This window comes from Pseudophryne corroboree, chromosome 9 (assembly GCF_028390025.1).
Source record: "Pseudophryne corroboree isolate aPseCor3 chromosome 9, aPseCor3.hap2, whole genome shotgun sequence".
NCBI lineage: Eukaryota > Metazoa > Chordata > Amphibia > Anura > Myobatrachidae > Pseudophryne > Pseudophryne corroboree.
In genome coordinates, this window is record NC_086452.1 from 100,658,414 (window position 1) to 100,682,487 (window position 24,074).

Consider the following 24,074-nt stretch of genomic DNA (forward strand, 5'->3'; position numbering starts at 1 on the left):
AATATTTTTAATAACTTTGTGTATTAAACAAAGTTTGTGTACATTGAGCCATCAAAAACAAAGGTTTCACTATCTCACTCTCACGCAAAAAAGTCCGTATTTCGGAATATTCCGTATTTCGGAATATTTGGATATGGGATACTCAACCTGTATATATATAAAAAAGTGGTAGGACCCAGCGCCTTCAGTGATATATGTTGTCCTGGTGTGAATATCACATCAATGTGTGTACTGGAAACCAGTGGATTTTCGATTAGTACATAATGTCTCTCTGCATCTTGGTTAACCGATCTTCTGGAATTTCCAATGATCCAGTACGCCAACCACGGTATAGAAAACAAATATATGGACAATAATAGTGTAGTATTTCGGCTACACAGAGTGATAATGAGAATTAAATTTAGTGCTGTGAACGTGCTTTTAAACGTGCAACAATTAGTGCAAGTGCACCCTTTGTGTAAATGCAGTGAGAAATTGTTGGTATCCTTATCCAAGTGGAGAAAATGATTATACTGTATATAATAATACCTTCAATACTGATATATCTTGCATATAATGAATTCTCTCTGGGATCTTCTCCTGCATTTGCGGTGAATACCTTAAATATGAGACTCCCAGTAGGAGAGAATGATACTCATGGTGTAGTATTTATAAAAAAGGTTTAATGGCATAAACAATATATACAATATATATATAAAATAAAACAAAATAAAAGAGGTGGACTCGTACAATGTATAAGAATATAAAAGCTTATCTGCTTATCCTTGAGGAGTGGAGTATAGACCCAACGCGTTTCGTCCTCTATGCTTTTTGGCAGGACTTCATCAAGGGGTATCTATATCATACTCATCTAATCAGGGACTGGTGATCGGGGCTGGGCTCCCTGCTGCTCCTGTGACCTGTGGTGCAGTAAAGTGATGCTGCAAAGCGGCAGCTCACTTTACAGCACCGGAGGTCACAGCAGCAGAGACCCCCAATGATCAGCGCCCTCCAGGAGCACCAATCATGATCCCTGCCTGGTGCGTCTGAGCTGCGGTGGGGGAGGTTCATCACGATGGGGAGGGGTGCTGGCAGCCGTGGTAGCGGCAGCGATTTTTATTTTAAATACCCCAATTTGACTGCAGAGTGGCATCTTAAGTACAGAGATTTCTCACAAGCTCTGTCCCTGCATGTGATTATTGATACATCCATGCAATATAATCAATAATCGCATTGCGAATTGGTTTGATTTTCTCACATCCTCAGATGCAGATGGTGATAAATAAGCCCCTATGACACATTGTTTTACCTTCAGTTCATGTTATGCCCCATACTAGTGCCCCCAGTTCATCTTATGCCACATTGTAGTGCCTCAAGTTTATATTATGCCACACTGTACTTCTTCCTGTTTATATTATGCCACATTGTACTTCTTCCTGTTTATATTATGCCACATTGTAGTGCCTCCAGTTCATATTATGCCACATTGTAGTGTCTCCAGTTCATATTATGCCACACTGTACTGTTTCCAGTTCATATTATGCCCCATACTGTACTAATGCCCCCAGTTAATAATGAGTACTTTGCAGACTGTTTCTTTCTGTATTTCCTACCAGGGCCTTATTCAGAGGTGGACATAGATGATGTGTTTGCACGCAGAGGACGCATTCACAGGGTTGCACAGTGATTCACAGGCAACAGGCATAGGGGAGCGGTGATGCGGTGTTGGGGGGAGGGCAGGAAATGCAGGCATATCATGGGCATTTTTGGGGCTGGCCAATGACGTAGTCTGCGTTTCCTGTGATAAGAAATACAGTGCCCCTGCCTACGCATACATGCTGGGTCAACCTCTATTCGATAAGATCACAATTCAATTGCCCTGTGCAGCCCCCAGCATGTGAGTAGTATGGTCGCAGACTTTGTTGCAATAGCAAAATCTGCGCCCATCTCTGAATAATCCCCCCATGTCACTTATTATTACTGCACAAGGCGGACCCCATAAGACTCTAGGCCCAATATCAATTGCACCCCTGGCATTCACTATATTTATACCCTCGTCTGAGAGCCTAGAACTACACACATGAACAGGCAAAGCCTCCCCTAGCATGTACTGTATACATAGGTGTGCGCAGGGGGGGGTGCCTGGTGCAAACAGGCCCCCCCTAATGTCTGGCACCCCGATCTAACATGCCTGATGCAGCGATCGCCGAGCAGGCTGATTACTGTCCCCTCTGCATTGCACCCTGTCAGGACTGCATTACTGACCGGACACCTGGGTTAATCAAGGGTGCCACTGCCACCGGCTTTCAAACTCCCGGCTCCACCTCCATGTACAAAAACAGCGTGATGTGATTACGTCATGCTGCTCGCACGCCCACCCGCCACATGCCCACCTCTCTCCTTCTATGCTATGCCAACGCCAGCCACTGATGAGGATCAGCATGCAGCCAGCGTTCCTCTTAGGAAGACAAATTCAGTACTGGCAGACAGCCGGCAGCAGCATTGACACGTGACTCGTTTTTCCAGCAGCAGCAGTACTAGTCTGCGACTGTCAGTGTCAGTGAGTGACTGCAGCCTGCAGGGGAAAGAGAGGGGGGGCCAGACCAGGCTGAGGAGGAGCAGTGTAATTGCAGTGAGTGCCATCAGGGGTGTTTGTTTGGTGCACACCACAACATCTGACAATGTATCTGCTTTATTAGGATTGGTACAAAGGTGGATATTTTATATTGCGTTGACCGTCAATAGATAGTGCTAGACACACCCCTTCGGTGCACCCCCTAATAAAATGTGCTGTGCACGCCCATGACTGTATATAGCATACAGGCTGTAGTATGACTGTAGAACAGAAGCTGCTAGTTAGCATTTTCTTATTTTTCAACATTATCCTATAATAAATTTATTTTTAACAAAGTTTAAGAAACAGCAGGACATAACTCATCTGCATACCGGCCTGTATATTATAAACGTCAGCTGCCATGCTTGTAATAAATTAGAGTTTGTGCAACTGTAGCATAAATGCATTGCGTAGACAGCATCGCCCTCATGTTCAGAAACAGGGGATTAAAAATTTAAATTGTGCAGAATTTTAGATGAAGATACAATAGTTTGGATGTCTCTAAAGATGCAGAAGGAAAATACAAGTTGCTCAATCCATGTATAACTAGCCAAAGGTGCAAATAAGGTGAAGTGCTACCTACAGTACATGTGCAAATGGTAAAAACATTTTTTTTTAAATAACCGGGAAAGATATTTAGTATATACCTATTGGCAAAAAAACATCCTGCAAAAATCATCTCTAAGGGTAATCTCCTGACTTCCATAAACATGGGGTTCACACTGACCCAGAATGGCAAAATACTATAGCAGTATGTGAAGCAGCTGTTATCAGTGCAGCATTATTTAATGTAGATTTGTATTAGATCCTTATCTGAATTTGTGCAGAATGATGTCTGGTTAATGCCCGGCCCTTTACTAAGAATTGTATTCCAAATTATTTGAGTGGTTTGCATATGTCGGGGAAAATGTACCAACCAAAGCTCATATCTCATTTTGTGTTTTTTTACACAACAAAGACACATCCAGATGGCAACATATGTGTACAGTGCAATTGGTAGTCATCTTCTGATGGGGGAAACTCTGCACCCTGGGGTGTTCCTAGATAATGGTGTGTTGAGTGCAAACATGTGCCTGGTGGTATTACACACAGGTGAAATACTGTAGATGCAATATCATATTGCAGGAAAATATATTTATATGTGTAGAGACTGAGTATACCTTTGGAGGTGTTCTCTAGGGGATATAGGTGTCCCAAAGCCTTTTAATAATCTGAAGTCATCATATGCTGATTGTTCAAGACTGGAGAAAGGAATATTGTGTTAGTAAAATATAACAGATTGGATGGATAAGTTGATCACTCTTCTGTCTTTGTGACACCGAGAAACTTAAGTCCCATGTGTTTAGAGTAATTACAGGTGCTATATTATATACTCTCCATGCTTTAAATAGCAATCTCTGCTATAGACATTGATGATTGATCTAGTAGGTGAACTTTAAGTGCTAGTTTTCAGTCCCAGAGTACTGCTCAGATGAAACCCCAGAGGAGATGACTATACTGAGAGGTACAATGGACAGATCTCTGCGTGGAAGGGGGACAGGAGAGTCCCAACAGTGCTTTGTACTAGAATACTATGATTTGACAAGGGAACCAGGATCCAGTTGTACTAAAAAAGTAAACTGATGACTATATCTCAGAGAGTTCCCAACCAAACACATTCCCAAGTAACACACATATAAGAAATGTAATAGGGACTGGTAACCACACTCCCTTCTTAGGATCCCAAAATATTCTACTGTTAGAGAAAGCATTGCCCTTGTTTAGTGCGCTCCAACCCAAAACCATGTACCTTGTCATCACCCACTTCCTCCCCCTGTCACCCATTCCCTGGTGTCAACCACTGCCTCCCCCTGTCAACCATTGCCTGGTGTCACCCACTTCTTCGCATTGTCATCCTCTTCTGTCACCCTCTGCCTCTCTCTGTCACCCACTGCCTCTCCATCTCCCTGTTACCATCTGCCTCTCCCCTGCATCACTATTTTCCCATCGCCCCCTCTATTCTCTCATCCTCTGCCTTTCCAAGGCATCACCCTTTCCCCGTCATACGGCTACGAAATTCCCTTTAAGGCCATGCCCCGTATTGTGAGGTCATGCCCTTGTGGCGTTATCATGCCCACCTTTCCCCTCTCTTCCCCTGTCATGGTGCTCCCCCATCCCCCCACCCCCTGTCAATTTGTTCTAGACCGGCCCCTGGTGCTTGGTGCTGATGAATAATCTAGATGCTTTTGCTCCCAATGTCCTCAAGTCTTCAGGTCATGCTATGGTGGAGTGAGAATGTAGTCTCTAGTAGTCTCCATTTCTCTCATCAGGATAAAAAAAAGTGACTCCTCCTCCCTGCGAGTTGTTATGGACGTTGTAGATTCCAGTCTTCTCCCTTGTTACATAAACTGCTGGAACTAGTTTGGGGTAGCAAAGTGATATTCCACTTCCATGCCATACAATGTGTTGAGATAAATGTGAACAAATGGACCACATTTAGTTCCAGCAGTCGAAGCCAGGAATAACCCCTTATGTGATTTATGTACAATCTCTTCCTTTCTCTATAAGGCTGGGTCCACATTGCAAAGATAAAGTGGCCAACCCACCATCGCACCAACCGAGCGGCCAATTAGGTAAGCTATACAAACCAATTGACCGCTTGATATGTCGGTCCAGACATCACAGCTGGCCGAGCATTTGAATTTGCCCGTCCACCTGTGATGTCAGTGTCGGTGGTCCATGCACACAATTTTGAACAGTGTGTACCCGGCTTAAGATTCTCTGGCCACAAACAGGTGGGTGAGTGACTAGGTTGCAAAAGTGTAACAATATCAAGTTGTATAACGACTAACGAGTAGATTCTAATTCACCACAAAGTGAATATGCCCTTCCTCTCAGCATCTCCCCCACCGGAGTGTGTCAAGATCAGTGATTAGCAAGTAATCTACAAGGAATATACTACTGCTCCAAACACCTGCAGCTAAAACATAAGATGAATAATAAAAATAACCCCACACCACTTGGGTGATTACAGTAAAACTGATTCATCAATAAATCGAAGTGTTAATGAAGGATAGATAGTGTATGTATAAAACAGGATTTAAATGAAGTTCTCAGACTATTGTTGAATGCTCTGTGATTGGCTGAGCACAAGTCAGGGAGAACCAATAACAACAAGTTTGTCTTTCCGGTGTCATTGATAGGCTTGTACTGATATTAGAACCATTAGCTACCTAGGACTTCCATCTGTGATTATTTTACCAGTACCAGGCAGCAATCTTCTAGGTGCAACTTGATGGTATGACATTCTGTAGAACATTGTGAGATCTTTCTCTTTCCTAAAATAGAACTTTTCTCAGAATGAGTCATTAAAATAAACCTGTAGACATTTATTCTCCTGTATGTCCATTTACCTGCTTATCTATAGCACTTTTTAGCTACTGCAATGCAATAAATATGCTGTAAAGGCTTTACAGCTAAATATGTCTGTACACTGGTGATGAATAGAATAAATAAATAGAGTAAAAGATCGGAAACAGCCTAGGAAAGACTTTAATGTAATAAAAATGACAGACTTGCTTTTTGGAACTGCCATCTAACTGCAACTACAGTCATCACCGATAAGCAGTGATATTTTTATATAGTTTCATACAACGGAATGATACTGGCCCTTCTCACGGGAGGCCAGGAGAACAGCAACCTCTCGGGGGCTGCCCCTGCTCTTATTCAGGATGTCTGTTATTGGTTACTGGTTAAACCCTGCACTAAATAAGCTTATGGAACTTATAACGCTAGTGACAGGAGTCACCGGGAGAGGAAGATCAGTTATAGAAAGATAGAGTCAGAGATCTACCTTTTAACATTAGCTATATACTAATACCGCGTAGCCGTAATGGCTGCTAAACCACGTGCATATGCTACGCACTCCGTACGCTATTTGCATATGAAGACCTCGCACGTGGTACGCAAATTAAGTACACACGCTGTGCTGGGTGTACGGAATACCCACAGCGAGCATACACACAGACAGTAACCTTTATAAGCTTTAAACACAGAATATGCTTACACTGTAAACCTTAATACCGTGGTACTATAATGCATTTAACACTGAACCTTTGTGAGTATGCAGCTGTTTGAGCAATTGAGATACTCAGAAACTCTTTGTACTAGCTAGAGAGACACAGACACCCTGCTGAGGTTCCAACACCTTTACTAACGAGCTTTTAGATATATCAAAAGGGGTACACAGTTTACAAGTCACACACTACAAGCTAACATATCATTCTAACAGAATATCTAGACAGAAATATACAATAGCGTCACAATCTTATACTATAACAGAGTGAGAGAGAGAGAGAGTATGGCCAATACAAACAGAGAACAAGTTGATTACAGAGAATTACTTACACACACTAGGAACGAATCGCTGCGCTAGTCCTGGTTACCAGCTCCAAGTTAGTCAAGATGAAAACCGTTTGTGGAGATTGAGAGTGAGCTGCTTCAGGCTGGCTTGTTCTTATATACACTACAAAGGGACCTATAATCTCATTGTTCATTGGACACAGGAATGTCTCCTCGCATCATAACAAAAGGTCATAGGTTAGTTTGAACAGGTGGGCTGTGACTATATCAAATTGCTCAGGTGGGAGGGAAACTCAGGATTTCCAACACATGGACAATAAATAAATGTCCAGAAACTACTAATGGCCATAACTATACGCCGGAGCGATTAATCTTTACCTAACCAGCACCGGATTGTTTCTAATAAAATACTCTTCGGTTAGGTACCAAACACAAGTGCTCAAACCCTGTCTGGCCCTTTGTACCATGAAAAGAGGAATTCCCTTGTCCAGGGACCAACTCACTTTAAACAAACTTACAGTTATCACTAAGGGGAACATTACCAATAAAACCTGCTATATGGATTTATTAAGCAGCGATTGAGTCGCTCGCTAGACGCACACAAACTCTACCGTAAATGCACATACCATGCGCTCGAGCGCACGCCCGTAGAGGCGCCGTCACGCAATTGCGAATATGTGCACGCACGCCAGAGAAAGTGCATGTGCAGCGGGCAAGCGCATGAGGTGAATATATGGCAACGTGTAGCGTGATATTTTTCCGACTTTGACAGTCCACCCTTTGGCAGTCACCAGTAACTGCCACTTCCTAAAACAGTTCAAAAAGAGAAAAAATATATGTCATATGTAAATACATTTCTATGATTGGGTAAGGGAGGAGAGAAGAAGGTGGGAAAAGGGTATGACCTAGTGAGATAGTAGAAGCATGTGTGTATGAATCCATGTTTGAGGGGTCATGTATCAGCATGCCGTACGTGTTTTAAATCAAGCTTCGAGGTATTGCGAAGTATACATTTGAATCCTTCTTATCCCGTATTAAGGGTCTGTGGATGGGCTGTCAAACTTTACCGAGCTCTTTTCGGCTTTTGGTTGCAACAAATGGGGGAGCACATTTAGTTGATGATACATGAATGGGGGAATATGTGAGTGCTGATATCTGTGTCTATATTCCCTATCGACTATGTGTGTCATTACCTGAAGGTTGTAGAAATGAAGATAAGAAGCAATTATGGCAAATGCAGTCATAATCTATGTGAGGTTAATATACATTTGTTGATTGAGGTCTTGTCTTGTGTCTTGTCTCGATGTACATGTTGACTGTAGTCTCCCGATGCTTTTGCTATAAATGGTGAGCAAAAAGCTTTCTCAATGTCCATAGACTTACAATCTTTAAAGTATTGGGCTATCGTGTAAGTTAAAGTCACTAGGGATATTGGGGGTCTATGGCATTGTCCATCAATGGTCTGTATAAAAGAGGTTGTCAAATTCTTCTTCCAAGCGGATGTCTTTGTACCTTGGAGGAAAACAAAGGAGAAACGGGTGAAAGAAACGGACCGTGGAATCACATTTTCATCACAACATTGTCTCTATCGTTGGGTCATAAATCAAATTAGTTGTTGTTAGTACAGTGTCCTCGCTCCTTAGATTCATCACCCTGGTATTACTTTTACGCTTCGCTAAAACCCGAACGCATCTAAATATCAGGCCAACCAATATGACGACTCCCAGAATACACAAAAGAAATTTCCCTACGTCCATAATAATACCTTGGGCCCATTCTCCTAAGCCCGAGAACCAATTTCGTGGGTTCAACCATGACACCCAACTGGTCAGCTCATTACCCACAGCAGCGAGTGTGAGATTGTGTTTCCTTCGAAACTCCCACTTTAATTGTAAAATATCATCCATCTTTTGGTCTATGACCTCGGCTGGGTCCTCCGTGCTGTTTGTAATGTACGTGCAGCACTTTATTCCATATTGAGTTGCTAGGGTAACACAATACCCGCCTGTCACAGCTGTGAGGTAATTGAGAATCATCCTATGCTGAACCAGTTCTGTTTTGTAGGCTTGTAACTCTTTCCCAGTGTACCTGAATGTGTCGTCATACATTTCGGTGATATTGTCTAATAAATTTGCAAGCGCAGATATATATTTATAATTTATCACTCCTCTGGCGGTACGAGTGATATCTAACGCGAGTAGGAATTGAATCCCGGTGGATTCATGGATCAGATCAGAGGCTGAATGCTCTGTCCTCTCTATCAGGTGCCGTTTAACGACGTGCTCGTAATGAGTGTGAGTATAAGGAGCTTGGGCACTGCGGTGAATATCTTTCATTTTGTTATGGGTTACAGTCATTACTTCAGGCAGTACTTTTCCAATATAGCACAATCCCTCTGAGTTTGGGGCAAGCCACTTATACGCCTTCCTCCCGCATATGAAATATGCATCATCGGGGAGAACATATGGGACGGAGTATGACATTATCATGTTACAAATTTTCCATGTGAAATCTCCTAACCCTAATTCTCCCATCTGTTTAGTACACGTATCAGTTTGTACGATCTGTGCACAGTATCCTGGTGATACTTCTCCAACTCGCATGGTCCTACTTCCTAAGGTGTACCTATACCGGAAAAATTTCCTATGGTCGGCTATCTGGCGTATAAGTTCTGTGTCTATGGGCATTCTGTCGGGTCTGTATGAAAAGGTCATGGTTTGATTACTCCATGACACTTCCCAATTTCCCGGCTTTCGGGGATTGGAAATGTTAAAGCACACTAAGGACCTATCCACATGATATTGGTGGAGCTTCAAACTAGGAGGACTAGAGATATTAAACCTCTTGTCCACCGGCCTCCCACCACTTAGCTCAAGTACCTCTCCTACAGTTAAAGGGAATGGTACTAGTCCTGATTTGCTATGGCCTTGAGGTACTTGAGAGCATACCCAACAATCTGTCTGATTTAACACTTTACCCACTAGGGAGTGATAGTCACTCAATGGATGCCGGTCCATGTGGACATTAAAACTGGACTGACCTTTCTTGATGCACCCATCCTCAACAATACTGTCACAGTGTTCTACAGATGCAGTTCTCTTTAGCTAACAATCCTTCACAATGTCTATAAATAACATGGCTGCTAGATCGTTTTCCGGTACTCGCCTTTGCTCGGTGATTGTGTTTCTATTGGAAATTTATGCCTCCGTCTCTGTCATCGGAAACCCATTCTGGATCCTTTCTCGACCTCACTGGTACTCTCACCGAGACAGACTGCTCTGGTCAACATCATGGTCAACAGGAAAACACGGACTGCAGTATCTTGGGGCGAGTCCATCTTACAGGAGGAGAAAGAGAAATTTGTAATGGGGGTACAAAAAAATACTTTGAGGGGAAAGAAAAATGTTACGATGTCTTATGTCCTCTAGTCTTGTTGTTTTTCTTGCTCTGCTGTCATCTCAAAGGTGCTGTCTCTCAGTCCTCCAAACGAACACTCCGGTGATACAATATTCCTTCCAAATCTGCGATCTTTCTGTAAGGAGCAAAAATCTTGCATTACCATTTGTTCAACTGATGTGTGACATACCATCTTTAAAGCATGAGAACACGAGAGAGAGAGAGCGAGAAGGAGAAAAGAAAAAAAACGAGAGAGAGAACAATTCATCACATTTTGCATTAAGCAACAAACAAAAAACATTGTCAGATCTTCCGTTCACCATCAGGCTGTCACACCAACACATCCATTGGTATCTTTGCGCAGTCTCTCCCACCAGTATTTCCACACTCCACCTTTTTTGTGCCTGGCCAGGACACACCGATGTCGGTAGGTCACACTGGGGTTAGGTAGACTTCTGCAAAGACCAAGTAGCTATGTGATGTTTGAGTTCTGCCCATGAACGTCAGAGATGGGGAAAAAAAACATTTACAAATCAATTACAACGTTTACCCGGCCGTTCCTGTGTCTACAAGGAACTGACCTCCCAATTTCATTAACTGTAACCTCAGGTTTACTACCAGTCCTAATGATCACCTTTCCTGATTGCATATTATGGGTGTAGCTCAAAATTTTACATATGTGGTACCTGATTACGATTTTGTGTATCATGACTCTGTTCATGTTCTTGTCTAGGGGGTCTGACTTTATGTGGGCTGTTACAGTTGCTGGCATAATGCCCTTCTCTTTTACAAAGATAACAAACCCTGGGCTTTCTCCAAGTGCCAGTGACCTGAGGTCTTGGTTGATTTGATGCCTCCTCAAACGCTTGGATGCTCATCACCATCAACCGCTTTCCCTGTCCTTCCCTGATTCCTTGGATACCGTGGTTATGTTGTTGTCTAGGGGATTGATATACCTTCTGTCAATTTCTTGATCTACAATCTCTTGCATAATGACCTTCCTTCTGGCAATTATAGCACCGTATCACCTTTGACTTACCCACAGGGATCTGAGGCTTCTTACTTCTCTGTGTTTCCCTGTGCTTGATGATGTTTTGCTCATGCCCAACAGCGGACTTTCTTAATGCAGTCACTGAGTTGTTTCTCCAGTATGGATTGGTGGTCTGTATCCTTGCTCTCAACACTTCCTTTAAACCATCCATTAACACAAATACTGCTACTTCTCTATGCGGTGCACTTGTTTCAATGTTTTCTATACCTGTATACCTAGTCATGTCCTGCAATGCCCGATGGAAATAATTAGAAGTACTTTCCCCTTCGTTTTGTCTTATGGAGATTTCGTTCCACTCGACAACGGCTGGGAAATATACTCCTAACTGTCGGTTGATCTGCTTAATACATTCCTGATTGTGTTCCTCCGTTTGAGGTACTTCTGTGTCTAATTTACAATCAGCAATAAATTTCGCAGGGTCAACACTGGAGGGCAAACCTGCCCTCAGCACTGTCCGCCAATCTTTGTTGGTGGGTTCTGTGGAGTTTCCTAGTTCATTAATAAACCTTTGACATGCAACTAGATCTTTCCTAGGATCAGGAAATTCAGACATAATTGACCTTAATTCCGTCCGAGACCAGGGACGGCGCATTGCACTGTCCTTGACAGGAATGATTCCCTGAGCGTCAGTCTTCCCATTGGGGACTGTGATCACCCTGACAGGACTAAATTCAATTACATCATCTTGTGTTGGTTCTACAATATGAGGTACATTTGTTTGTGTGTGATATATAACACCGTACGTACCTGTGGACACGACCTCACCTGACCCTCCGTTAGGGGGTTTGATTATTGCCTTTACCGAATTGGTCGCGTCCACCTGGATGTCTTGTGTGATGGCTGCTGGAAAAGGTGCCGACATCGTGCTGGGCTCACTTTCTTGCTGGTAATCCTGAGGGAAGTTTAACATGGGGTGCGACTTGCACAGGTTAACAGTTGTACATTTAACAGTTTTACTTTTATCATTGTTACATTTGTTACACTTATCCTTATCATCTATAATACAGTTGCTAAGTGCATTTTTATCATACACCAGTGTGCCATTCTCTGTAACCACCTTCTCCCCTGTTGCCATATTTTTCCTACCACAGTGAGAGTCAGCTGTGTAAGCTAACTCTCCTTGTATTTCACCTTCCTGTTGCCATAACTGTAAATAATCATAATGTTTGATCCGTCTCTTTGCAGATTTAATGAGACATATCCTTCTCCTTAAATTTTGTAACACCTCTGGACCAAAACTGCCTACCCGTGGGAACTTTTCCCCGTCATGCACAGTCATTCTTTCCCATTCATTGCACAATACCTTTGTGTGTGATCCATTTCGGACTTCCCGGTCTGTATCACACGTTATCCTTGCCGACTCTATTGGCCGGTTTACTAAGTCAACCCGAACCGAGGTTGATCGCCCCCTACCTGAACAACTGGCCCCCATCTTTGCAGGTGTTGCTTTCACTACCTCTGACCTTCAAATCAGGGTCTTCAGCGAACCCTTACAAAAACCAAGATGTCCGGGGTAGGCCGGCGGCGGAAGTTTACCGAGTGCTCCACTCACTCGCCCACGTCGACCAATACGCCCACACACTGCCCTAGCACTGGCGTACTCGACCTAGGGCCCCTGCGACCTGAACCTCTATTTACTGGAACATGTGGGTGTGATCCGAAGAGCACTTAACCCTTTCCAGTAACTATTGGTTGTTGGATAGTTCCCAAGTGACCAGCGAACTTCCCTTAAAATAAAAAATTACACAAATCACGTTAGAATGTACAAATAGCGTTTATGACCCCTCTAGCGTACGCAAATGGTACTGGGTCAAGTTACTAACTAATGCACACAATTACGTGCGGTACAATCGTTCTGCACATAAGCAACTAATCTTATGTGCGGAGCGACCAGTGGAATCGAAAATTGTGGCTGCGAATTCCTTCAGCCTGAGCTTAATGGCCTATATGGGTACCGCACCAACCCTTTCTGGTGTTGTGCTCTTTTACTCTTTATCTATAGCGGACTTCTTAGTCTGCTGTACCTGGACCTCCTGGTCTGTCTGGACCTCCTGGTCTGTGCTACAGTAGACCTCCTGGTCTGCTGTACTCTAATGCTCTTTTTTAAATGTTTAACAAGGGATGCCTCCCAAGCCACCGTGCAGTCACTTACACGTATGTACCTCACGAGAACTCGATGATTTCCTGTGGTAAAACCCCAAAAATTAGAAACTTATATATATATACACACTCTTTCACCTCATATACTCTTTACTTTCGTTTCTGCACAGAAATCCCTTTCATTCAGTATCGCAGGCTAATCCCGAGGAGTTGCAACTAGAGAAGGATCTATTAGCTTAAAATTTTGGACACTGAGATCGATTTGCGCTATTATCGCGTTGCCTCCTTATCGCCTAACTAAAACAATACTATTGTGTGATTTGTATTATGTGGGCGTACCCAGACGCTCCGTTGCGTAATATACGCTCCGTGCGTCGGCCCTTGCGTCGCGTACACTAGTCCCGCCCTTTGTTAGAGACACGTGTACGCCAGCCAGGTATATCCACAGAAATACAATTAACACGTTTATATCAATGTAGATGATCTTTAACTGTAATCATCTACTGAACACCACACAGAACTTCCTTGTATCTTAGGCAAGCCGTGTGCGTGTTTTACAAATTACTTCCTTACGTATTATTTTTACTTTTAACTACAAATAGCAACAAATCTTTCTCAGCACGTTATCAATGATAAATGGCAAAACAGGAAAGTGAGATACGTGAAAATACACAAATGAAAATGCAATTCTAAATTAATCTAATAACATACATTGATGTAAGCACGCACATATAGATATTACATATATATACTAATCACTATTACATATATGAGACCCTATTCAGAGCTTCTAATTTGCATATGAATGTGCTTTTTAACTAATCTGTGAAGGCGATTCTCTTCACTGCTAGGGAACAAAACCAGTTACACAGGTTCATTTGCATTTCAATGGCCCATCTCAGAAGTAGCAGAGTTAAAGCTCTTGAAGAGAGACAGTGACAAAACAAAAAAAACAAAAAAAACACTACGTTTTATTTGTGTATTTCCTAAATCAAATATTTAATTTATTATTAACTTTTATTAAACTCTATCTGAACCACTTATGATTGACTATGATATGGACTAAACAAATGCATAAAAAAAAAACTAATTAAATGATGATTTCTTTTTGACAATGGATGGCTGATTATTTCCTGAGTCAACTGAAAATCAGCCGCTTAGGAAAAAAAAAATTGACCTGCCCAAAATGGCCGCTGCTCCTCCCCCTTCCACATCCATGAGGGCTACACAAAATGGTGGACAGACCATGCTGCTTCTTTTGTCACAAAGAAAGTCATAATTCAAGCCCCTAAAGTTATTCTAGGCCTGAGCTAAAAACTATCACGCTATGCAGAGCGATTAAAAATACTTTTAAACCTATTTAAACAGACAAGCCATTCAATCTGTGTGTGCAGTTGGCACCAAATAGAAATAAAAACCAGATTTACAAAGAAAATAGCTTAATGTTCCTACCTCTGGTTCCGGATTCCACCAGCACTCCTACAACGTAGTGTAACAGACGCTTATCTAGTCAGCACCACTGTATCCCTCACCACCAATACGGATACGAAAGGACACTGCTTTCCCGCCCATGCTGACAGATAAAGTCTGTTTGCACTAGTGTGGATATGTGGAGGGAGGACGAGGCCCCAATTGATAGAGTCAGAGATCTACCTTTTAACATTAGCTATATACTAATACCGTGTAGCCGTAATGGCTGCTAAACCACGTGCACATGCTACGCACTCCGTACGCTATTTGCGTATGAAGACCTCGCACGTGGTACGCAAATTAAGTACACACGCTGTGCTGGGTGTACGGAATACCCACAGCGAGCATACACACAGACAGTAACCTTTATAAACTTTAAACACAGAATATGCTTACACTGTAAACCTTAATACCGTGGTACTATAATGCATTTAACACTGAACCTTTGTGAGTATGCAAGCTGTTTGAGCAATTGAGATACTCAGAAACTCTTTGTACTAGCTAGAGAGATACAGACACCCTGCTGAGGTTCCAACACCTTTACTAACGAGCTTTTAGATATATCAAAAGGGGTACACAGTTTACAAGTCACACACTACAAGCTAACATATCATTCTAACAGAATATCTAGACAGAAATATACAATAGCGTCACAATCTTATACTATAACAGAGTGAGAGAGAGAGAGAGTATGGCCAATACAAACAGAGAACAAGTTGATTACAGAGAATTACTTACACACACTAGGAACGAATCGCTGCGCTAGTCCTGGTTACCAGCTCCAAGTTAGTCAAGATGAAAACCGTTTGTGGAGATTGAGAGTGAGCTGCTTCAGGCTGGCTTGTTCTTATATACACTACAAAGGGACCTATAATCTCATTGTTCATTGGACACAGGAATGTCTCCTCGCATCATAACAAAAGGTCATAGGTTAGTTTGAACAGGTGGGCTGTGACTATATCAAATTGCTCAGGTGGGAGGGAAACTCAGGATTTCCAACACATGGACAATAAATAAATGTCCAGAAACTACTAATGGCCATAACTATACGCCGGAGCGATTAATCTTTACCTAACCAGCACCGGATTGTTTCTAATAAAATACTCTTCGGTTAGGTACCAAACACAAGTGTTCAAACCCTGTCTGGCCCTTTGTACCATGAAAAGAGGAATTCCCTTGTCCAGGGACCAACTCACTTTAAACAAACTTACAGTTATCACTAAGGGGAACATTACCAATAAAACCTGCTATATGGATTTATTAAGCAGCGATTGAGTCGCTCGCTAGACGCACACAAACTCTACCGTAAATGCACATACCATGCGCTCGAGCGCATGCCCGTAGAGGCGCCGTCACGCAATTGCGAATATGTGCACGCACGCCAGAGAAAGTGCATGTGCAGCGGGCAAGCGCATGAGGTGAATATATGGCAACGTGTAGCGTGATATTTTTCCAACTTTGACAAGAACTATACAACGGTGGTGGTGCTTATATCATCTGGGGTTTTAGGGCATGTACAGTATGGCCTTGGAGCACAAATGGAAGCTGCAGGAACTGATGTCCGCCACTTATGCCTACTTCCTTCTCGATACCTTTACGACACTCCCTGATATAAGATGAAGTACAGGCTGTTCATGACACACACTGACCGGCTGTGGTATGTTAGGTCAATGGTTATCATGATAACATGCATAATATCGACTTGAGGATGCTACCATGGTCAAAATGCCGACATGTGACATGTTGACTGTGACGTCCACATTCATCATGTCTACAAGGATGACATGCCAACATGATAGAACGTACCTGATGGCATAGCTGTCACCTACTATGTCCAGGTGGCAGCGGTGTCAGAAGTGGCATCTTCTGGATCCTGGCGGTCATGTGGGGAGAAGTTCTGGTGCAGACATCTGATGAGTGGGTGTTTTTTCACTACCCATAACCTACTCTCTAGTTCCTCGCCCTCCTAACTGAATTGAATTTGGACTCTACATTACCAGTACTCTTGTTCTACAAGAACAGGACTGGATTCACTGTCCCAAAAGTAGATCAACACCAGTCCTTTCCCCTGTGGGGGATTGTTTTCCATTAGGGGACAATGTGTATTTTTTTTCCATTGGGAACACTGTGTTTATTTTTTTTTCCTCTAGGGGGACAATGCGGTTAATGTTTTTTTTCCACTGGGGGACAATAGTTTTTTTTCCTGTGCGGTCCAATGTCTGCACTAATTGTTAAAAAAAAACCTTTTATGGCTCTATTTTTTATCATTTGCGGCCAGCCCTGAAAATAAAGATTCTTTATTGCTGCAATTTGCAGCAATAAGGAATCTTTATGTCCAAGATGTATCATTGGTGAGTTGCCGGGACGGGCTTTGATAGGAGCCCATCCCGGTGATCACTGAGAAGTAATGTGATCGCAAAGCAATCACTCTAATTCGTCTTTTGCTCCCGCAGCTATGCTACTACAAATGCGCAGACAGGGGAGGGTGGAACCACCCTCTATTTTGCTTCCGGGCACTTGATATAAACTGGTTCTCTTGATGCATTTGGATAGAGTATCAGAAAAAGACAATCCTCAATCCCCCAATTTTTAACATGCTGTATTTTGCCGATCCCCTAACAAATCGCCAATCATCGTAGTAGGTTAATCAGTTCGGCATTGGGGAATTGGCCTGTAGGTGTACGGCCCACATAAGGTTTGCTATGATGAGAGATTTGCCCAACATGTACTTCAGAGGATGTACTAGCCATTTTTTTTTTAAATAAATCATTAGATACAAATTGTATCACAAGGTGACTACGTGGAATCCCTTGAAGAGCACTACTATTGCAAAGGCAACACATTATTGAAGAACGGGTCATCAGTCACTACATTCAGACATCTTGGCCACCTGATCACCAGACCCAGTGTCGGACTGGGGTATGAAGGACCCACCAGGGGAATGCAGTGGTAGAGGTCCATGTTTAGCCACCACATTGGTTTGCCTAACCATTAGAGAGTGCATGGTCTGGGCTGCTTGACAGCATTAGATGTCATGTGCTGGATATTCTACCTGACATGTTACAATCTGCTATAGAGAATGCTCTTCGTTAAATGGAAACTGCTGTTGACCACAATGGAGATCACATTGAACAGTTGTAGTGCTCTTCCAATGATTTGCATTGTCACAACCTGGTGCCAAAATGTGTAACTATTTTTTTTAAATAAATGGCTAGTGCATACTCTGCAGTACCTGTTGTCTAAATGTGTCTTTATTATCAGCCTTAGAACTCCCTCCAGAGTGCTCTAAGTAGGGATACTTAAAAAAAATTATAATTTAAGAACCAAGTGTGTCAGAAAGAGTGTCATATCTTTTCACATCTGAAAGACAGCATTAGATGTTGGCTATTCCATCTGACATCTTACATCCTGCTATAGAGAATACTGTTCTTCAAATAGAAACTGTTGTTAACCACAATGGAGGACACATTGAACAGTTGAAGTGTTCTTCAAGTGATTTACATTGCCCCAACCTGCTGTTAAAATGTGTAACTACTTATTTTAAATAAATGGCTAGTGCAGAGGTTCTCAAACGCGGTCCTCAAGGCACCTCAATGGTCCAGGTTTTAAATAAAAACATGCTTGGCCACAGGTGACATAATTAGTACCTCAGTCAATTTGATTTAACGATCTGTGCTGAGCCATGGATATACCTAACACCTAAACCGTTGGGGTGCATAATCAGCAGTACCTGTTGTCCAAATGTATCTTCATTATGAGCCTTAAAACTCACTCCAGAAAGCTCTAAGTAGGGATACTTTCATTTGAACAATCCAGTAGTTCTGTTGAATGTGTCAATGCCACTAGAATTACAGTAGAACCGTAGCACTATTCTTCATTGTCAATAGTCAGCAATTAAATGGCAAATGTGGCTGAGGGAACGAAGAGCTTAGTGATACAGTAGCTGCAATAATGCATTTATTCTCTGCATTGTTACAGACAATCCTGCCCTAGATTTTCTTCCATATCTTGGTGAAGGAAACAAGAAAATGAAACATAACCTTTGGATATCCAGTGGCATCTTTAATGGTCACATAGGTGCATTGGAAATTATTATGTGCGGTTGTGCAATAATTATACCATAATATATTTATCTATACCTTGTACCATATATATTATATAGCCAGAGCCAATTAACTTCTATCAACGAGTCATTTCTCATTATCCTTCTGCTGATTAGTTTTAAGCATCAAAAGAGTTAACTCCTGGTGTTCTGGAGCAGCCTGTGATTTTCAGCACCCTTATTAAGTGACCAAACAGTCGTTTATCAGAGACATTTCTCTGTCCTCGCTCTCCGTCAGTTCTTTTGTGCATTTGAAGCCTTTTATACATTTTTGATGTGCCTGAACAACCAAATAGAATTTCTAAACACATAAATCCATTTTTTCATTCACAATATGTATTTTTTTCATAAGCCTCTTCATAGAAGCACTTTAGTTTAGTAGAAGTATTATTTTCCATTATGTTTTATTGTCATTGAATGAATTTGAGGCCCCACATAAAGACAGATGAGCCTATCGGGACACAATTGGGGTCTCTTTAAAGAGAAAATATTATTAAAATGCAAGTTTATGAAGGCCGATAAAGGAAATATAAGAGAACTCTAAATCAAATCAATACTTGGTGTAACTACCCTTTGCCTTCAAAACAACATCAATTCTTCTAGGTACACTTGCACACAGTTATTGAAGAAACTCAGCAGGGACGTTGTTCCAAACATCTTGGAGAACTAATCACAGATCTTCCGTGGATGTAGGCTTGCTGAAATCTTTCTGCCTCTTCATGTAATCCCAGACAGACTCAATGATGTTGAGATCAGGGCTCTGTGGGGGCCATATCATCACTTCCAGGACTCCTTGTTCTTCTTTATGCTGATAATAGTTCTTAATGACATTGGCTGTATGTTTGGGGTCGTTGTGTTGCTACAGAATAAATCTGAAACCAATCAGACGCCCTCTGATGGTATTGTATGATGGATAAGTACCTGCCTGTATTTCTCAGCATTGAGGACACCATTAATCCTCACCAAAGTAGACTTTAGCTGGCATTAGCCATTGTCTACATAGACTACATAATCCCTTTCCAATAATGACCACTTGGACAAGCAAGACCTGATGGGCTCACATGCGCAGGTCCAAACCTGGGATAAGTCATCTCGCATGGGATCAGCTTTAGTTTATAAACTATTGGAGCCCTGAAACCTGCTAGAAAATATTGATACATACCTCCAATATATAATTCATTATTGTCACAATAGGCAGCAATAAAACATAGTGGTTATTGGGGAAACAAATGCAGCACATAGGGCCTTATTCAGAGATGGATGCAGCCATCCGTGTCCATCGGGTCTGACCATAGTGCGCGTACACGACCCTTCACCATGCAGTTGCATCCTGGAAGGATGCGGACGCAAGGTGATTGACAGCAGCGACCGTAAATGTGGCATTTTGCTGGCGTGGTCTGGACAACGCAGGCCTGTCCAGACTGTTTTCGGGGCAGGGACGTCACATGCAGCTGCTCCGAGAAATAAATAGCCCCCAGTGTGTGAGTAGATGGAAACAGATGTTGCTGCAGAAACAAGATCTGTGTCCATCTCTGAATAACCGCCATGATACACTGTTCCAGTAATACATTTACAGTAGTACATGAAGGTGGTTCTAAGCTGCCATAAAATGAGATAATAAATCTGCAAAATATTTGTTAAAAAGAACTTGCAAGAACATATAAATCAAAAAAATATCCATCATCCAAATTCGCTGATATATCTCCTTAAAATAAAACCAGTTTCCCTGCACTAATTACACTTATACCAAAGTATAATAGCCACAAAATAAAATCATTAAAAAAAAACCTATAAATGGCTCTAAGTTCTAACAAGCCATCAAGTAAAGTAAGTGCACGACTAAATATCCCAAACACTGTTATACAGGTGACCCCTGCAGGCACACTAACCACTGGAGATAATAGCGTGGATGGCTCCTGTGATTTCTGCTGAAAGCTAGATACTTGTTTTCACCATGATGTTGATTCCTGGCAATTATTTTTCTGCCGGATTTAGGAGATGAAGCTCAAATGTTACATTTGTAACAACATCAGAGTCACAGCTTTTCACACCATCCATACTCATTTCTCTACTTTGCGATTTACTAGACTCATAAAACGTCTCACCTGCTTGTCAGGTTTCTCATTTGCATGCCCATGTTCAGAATCTAAATTTGGTTCTAAACATCAGGGCTACAGAACATTTAAATACACAACTGCTGCACAGCTGAAACTCGTCCACTAGGAATTTATGAATGAAAGGCAAATTGTAGAGTCACTTTTGCTGAAATGCACCCGTAGCCTTCATACAGACAGCCGTTCTGTGGACTGACTGACAATAGGACTGCAGTATATTCATTCACTAGGGACGTTGCTAAGGCACTTTCTAACCAATACCCCTTCCATACCAAAATCCCAGGTCACGAAACATGTTTTTCAAGATACAGTATGTCACAACGGCTTGATACCCGTTCATGCGACAGTCTGGACCCAGGTTATTGCCGGGGCTTCTCCCCTGCCCGCGCTTGGAGATGACAACATCGAGTGTTAACTGGACCCAGATCAGATGACCTGGGTTACCCATTCACACTGGCACGGTGGCCCTGCTGTGCGGGCACAAATCACTAGGAAAATGGCTGCCGTGGCCATTCATAAGTGATTTGCACATGCGCACAGAAGGTGTACTCAGGAACAAGGCGTGGGCACCATGTTCCCGGAGACCTGCACATGCGCAGTCTACTGCTGTCGGAGAGGAGGGAGCCCGTGATGGTGGCTGCAAGCGGGTCCCCTCCTCTCTTAAAACGTCACTGGACACTGCCCCTTAACCGGGATTATTTTTCTGGGACCCTTTCTCACCGAACCGCGACCTAGGTTAACCCAACAATAACCCGTGGTTTTGCAGTGTGTGAAAGGGATTTTAGTGGGTATATAATGGGTATAAATACAATTTGCTGAGGTAAAAGTTATTGGCCAAATACAGGTATTTGGTGCATTTAGCTTATTCAGTCTCCAGATAGAGTTCTATGTAATAAAGGTGGAAGAGTTTCCTCTGCTGGGTATCCTGGATGTAAGGGGGGCTCTTATCTGTTATACAATAGACTGACTCTTTAGTCTTCCTCTATACAGATGTATGGAGATTCTTGTATAGTAATTAAGATCCACTTTCTGGTGTATTTTTGGATATTGTAGATAGAGGATAGTAATTATAGCCCAGTCTATGGTAAGTATTTAAGTAAAAAGAATGCAGTTATAGGTGTATTCAGATGCTAGTCTCTTAGGGATCAAATTAGTTAGGAACAAGGGGGGGGGGGGGCGAGTTGCCATTGCAACAGCTTAGAAACACAGGCAATGACAGCTGAACCCCACCCCTTGCGTCCTGATCTTGCCCCAGACAAGTGGATTTTTGTACGCAACCCTATGGGGTACCATAAGTGCGCCATATAACACATTTGCAGAACAGATTTTCTCCTCCTGGGGGGGGGATTAATTATATATATTTCTATTAACACATGGTGGTGGTGCCATAGTGTTAGGTCTACGGACATTGGTGGCTGAATGGTTAATGCCACTGGGGATCTATTACAAATAGAGAGGTGGGTAATGTCGTTGGGGACAGTGCAACAGGGGATTGGCTGGTACTACTAAAATGGGGACCTATGGATATGCGGGATGGTGAGGCACGTCCTAGGCTTTTTTTTTTCATGCATTTTAAAATATATATTCTAAAGTTAATTATACAAAAATAAAAATTCTAAATGCATTTTGGGGTAATAATTATTTGGTTACCTGGATAATGCATGGCTTCCAGGTGGGTAAGTGTGGCCATATGGGTGCAAAGTGGTTTAATTGGAAGGAAACAATGCATGTAGCTTAATGGATTCATCTAACGGAGATTGAGTAGATATCTAGGGGGTAATTCTGAGTTGATCGTGCAGAGAGAGTTAGATTTGGGTGGGGTGTGTTCAAACTGAAATCTTAACTGCAGTGTAAAAATAAAGCAGCCAGTATTTACCCTGCACAGAAACGAAATAACCCACCCAAATCTAACTCTCTCTGCAAATGTTATATCTGCCCCACCTGCAGTGTCCATGGTTTTACCCAATTGCTAACAAATTTGCTGCTGCGATCAACTCAGAATTAGGCCCCTAGAGTGTACAAGTTGCACAGTTTTGTGCAGTTAGGTCTTTATGCTGGGTCTTATGGAATATGGTATCCAGAAAGGGGGAGGGTCCTAACAGGATAATGGTTATGAAAAAATGGTTCCTCTTATTGTATGGCTCAAACAGTGTCGGACTGGAGCATGAAGGTTCCTCTGGGGGAATGCAGTGGTAGGGGCCCATGTTTAGGGGTGTGGCCAGTCTCCAGAGGGGGAGTGGCCAGCCACCACAGAGGCTTGTCTAACAATTAAAGAGTGCATGGTCTGGGCCCCTTGATAAATATATGTATAGTAAATACTGCTAGTGCATGCATAATAATGTAAGGGATTAATAACAGCACTGCACTATAGAAAATACATCATAGTCTTGTGCGGCAAAGCCGGCCCTAACCATTATGATGCCCTAGGCAAGTTTTTTGCAGGTGCCCCCTAGCACTGCCGCTAGTTTCACCAATGACGCTGCACCCCTTTCCTTTTCCCATAGCAGTTCTCATTTTGGTGTTCCTACCCACTATATTTTAAATAGGAACAGTGCGCACATTCGGCACACAGCCCAAAAAGGGTTGTGTTCTTGCTGGAAAGGGGCATGGCCACACAATAGTACCCCCAATTCATATTACGCCACACAGTAGTGCAACTTTATTCACATTTTATCATGCGATAGTGTCCCTTATTCACATTACATCACACAGGAGTACAGTACCACTTTACCTTATATACGTTACTCCTCACAGTAGTGCCCCTTATATACACTTTACATCACACTGAATTGCTCATTATTCACATTACACCACACCATATTGCACTTTATTCACATTAGACCACACAGTATTGTCCTTTCTATACACCACACAATAGAGCACCTTATACACAATGCCACACATTAG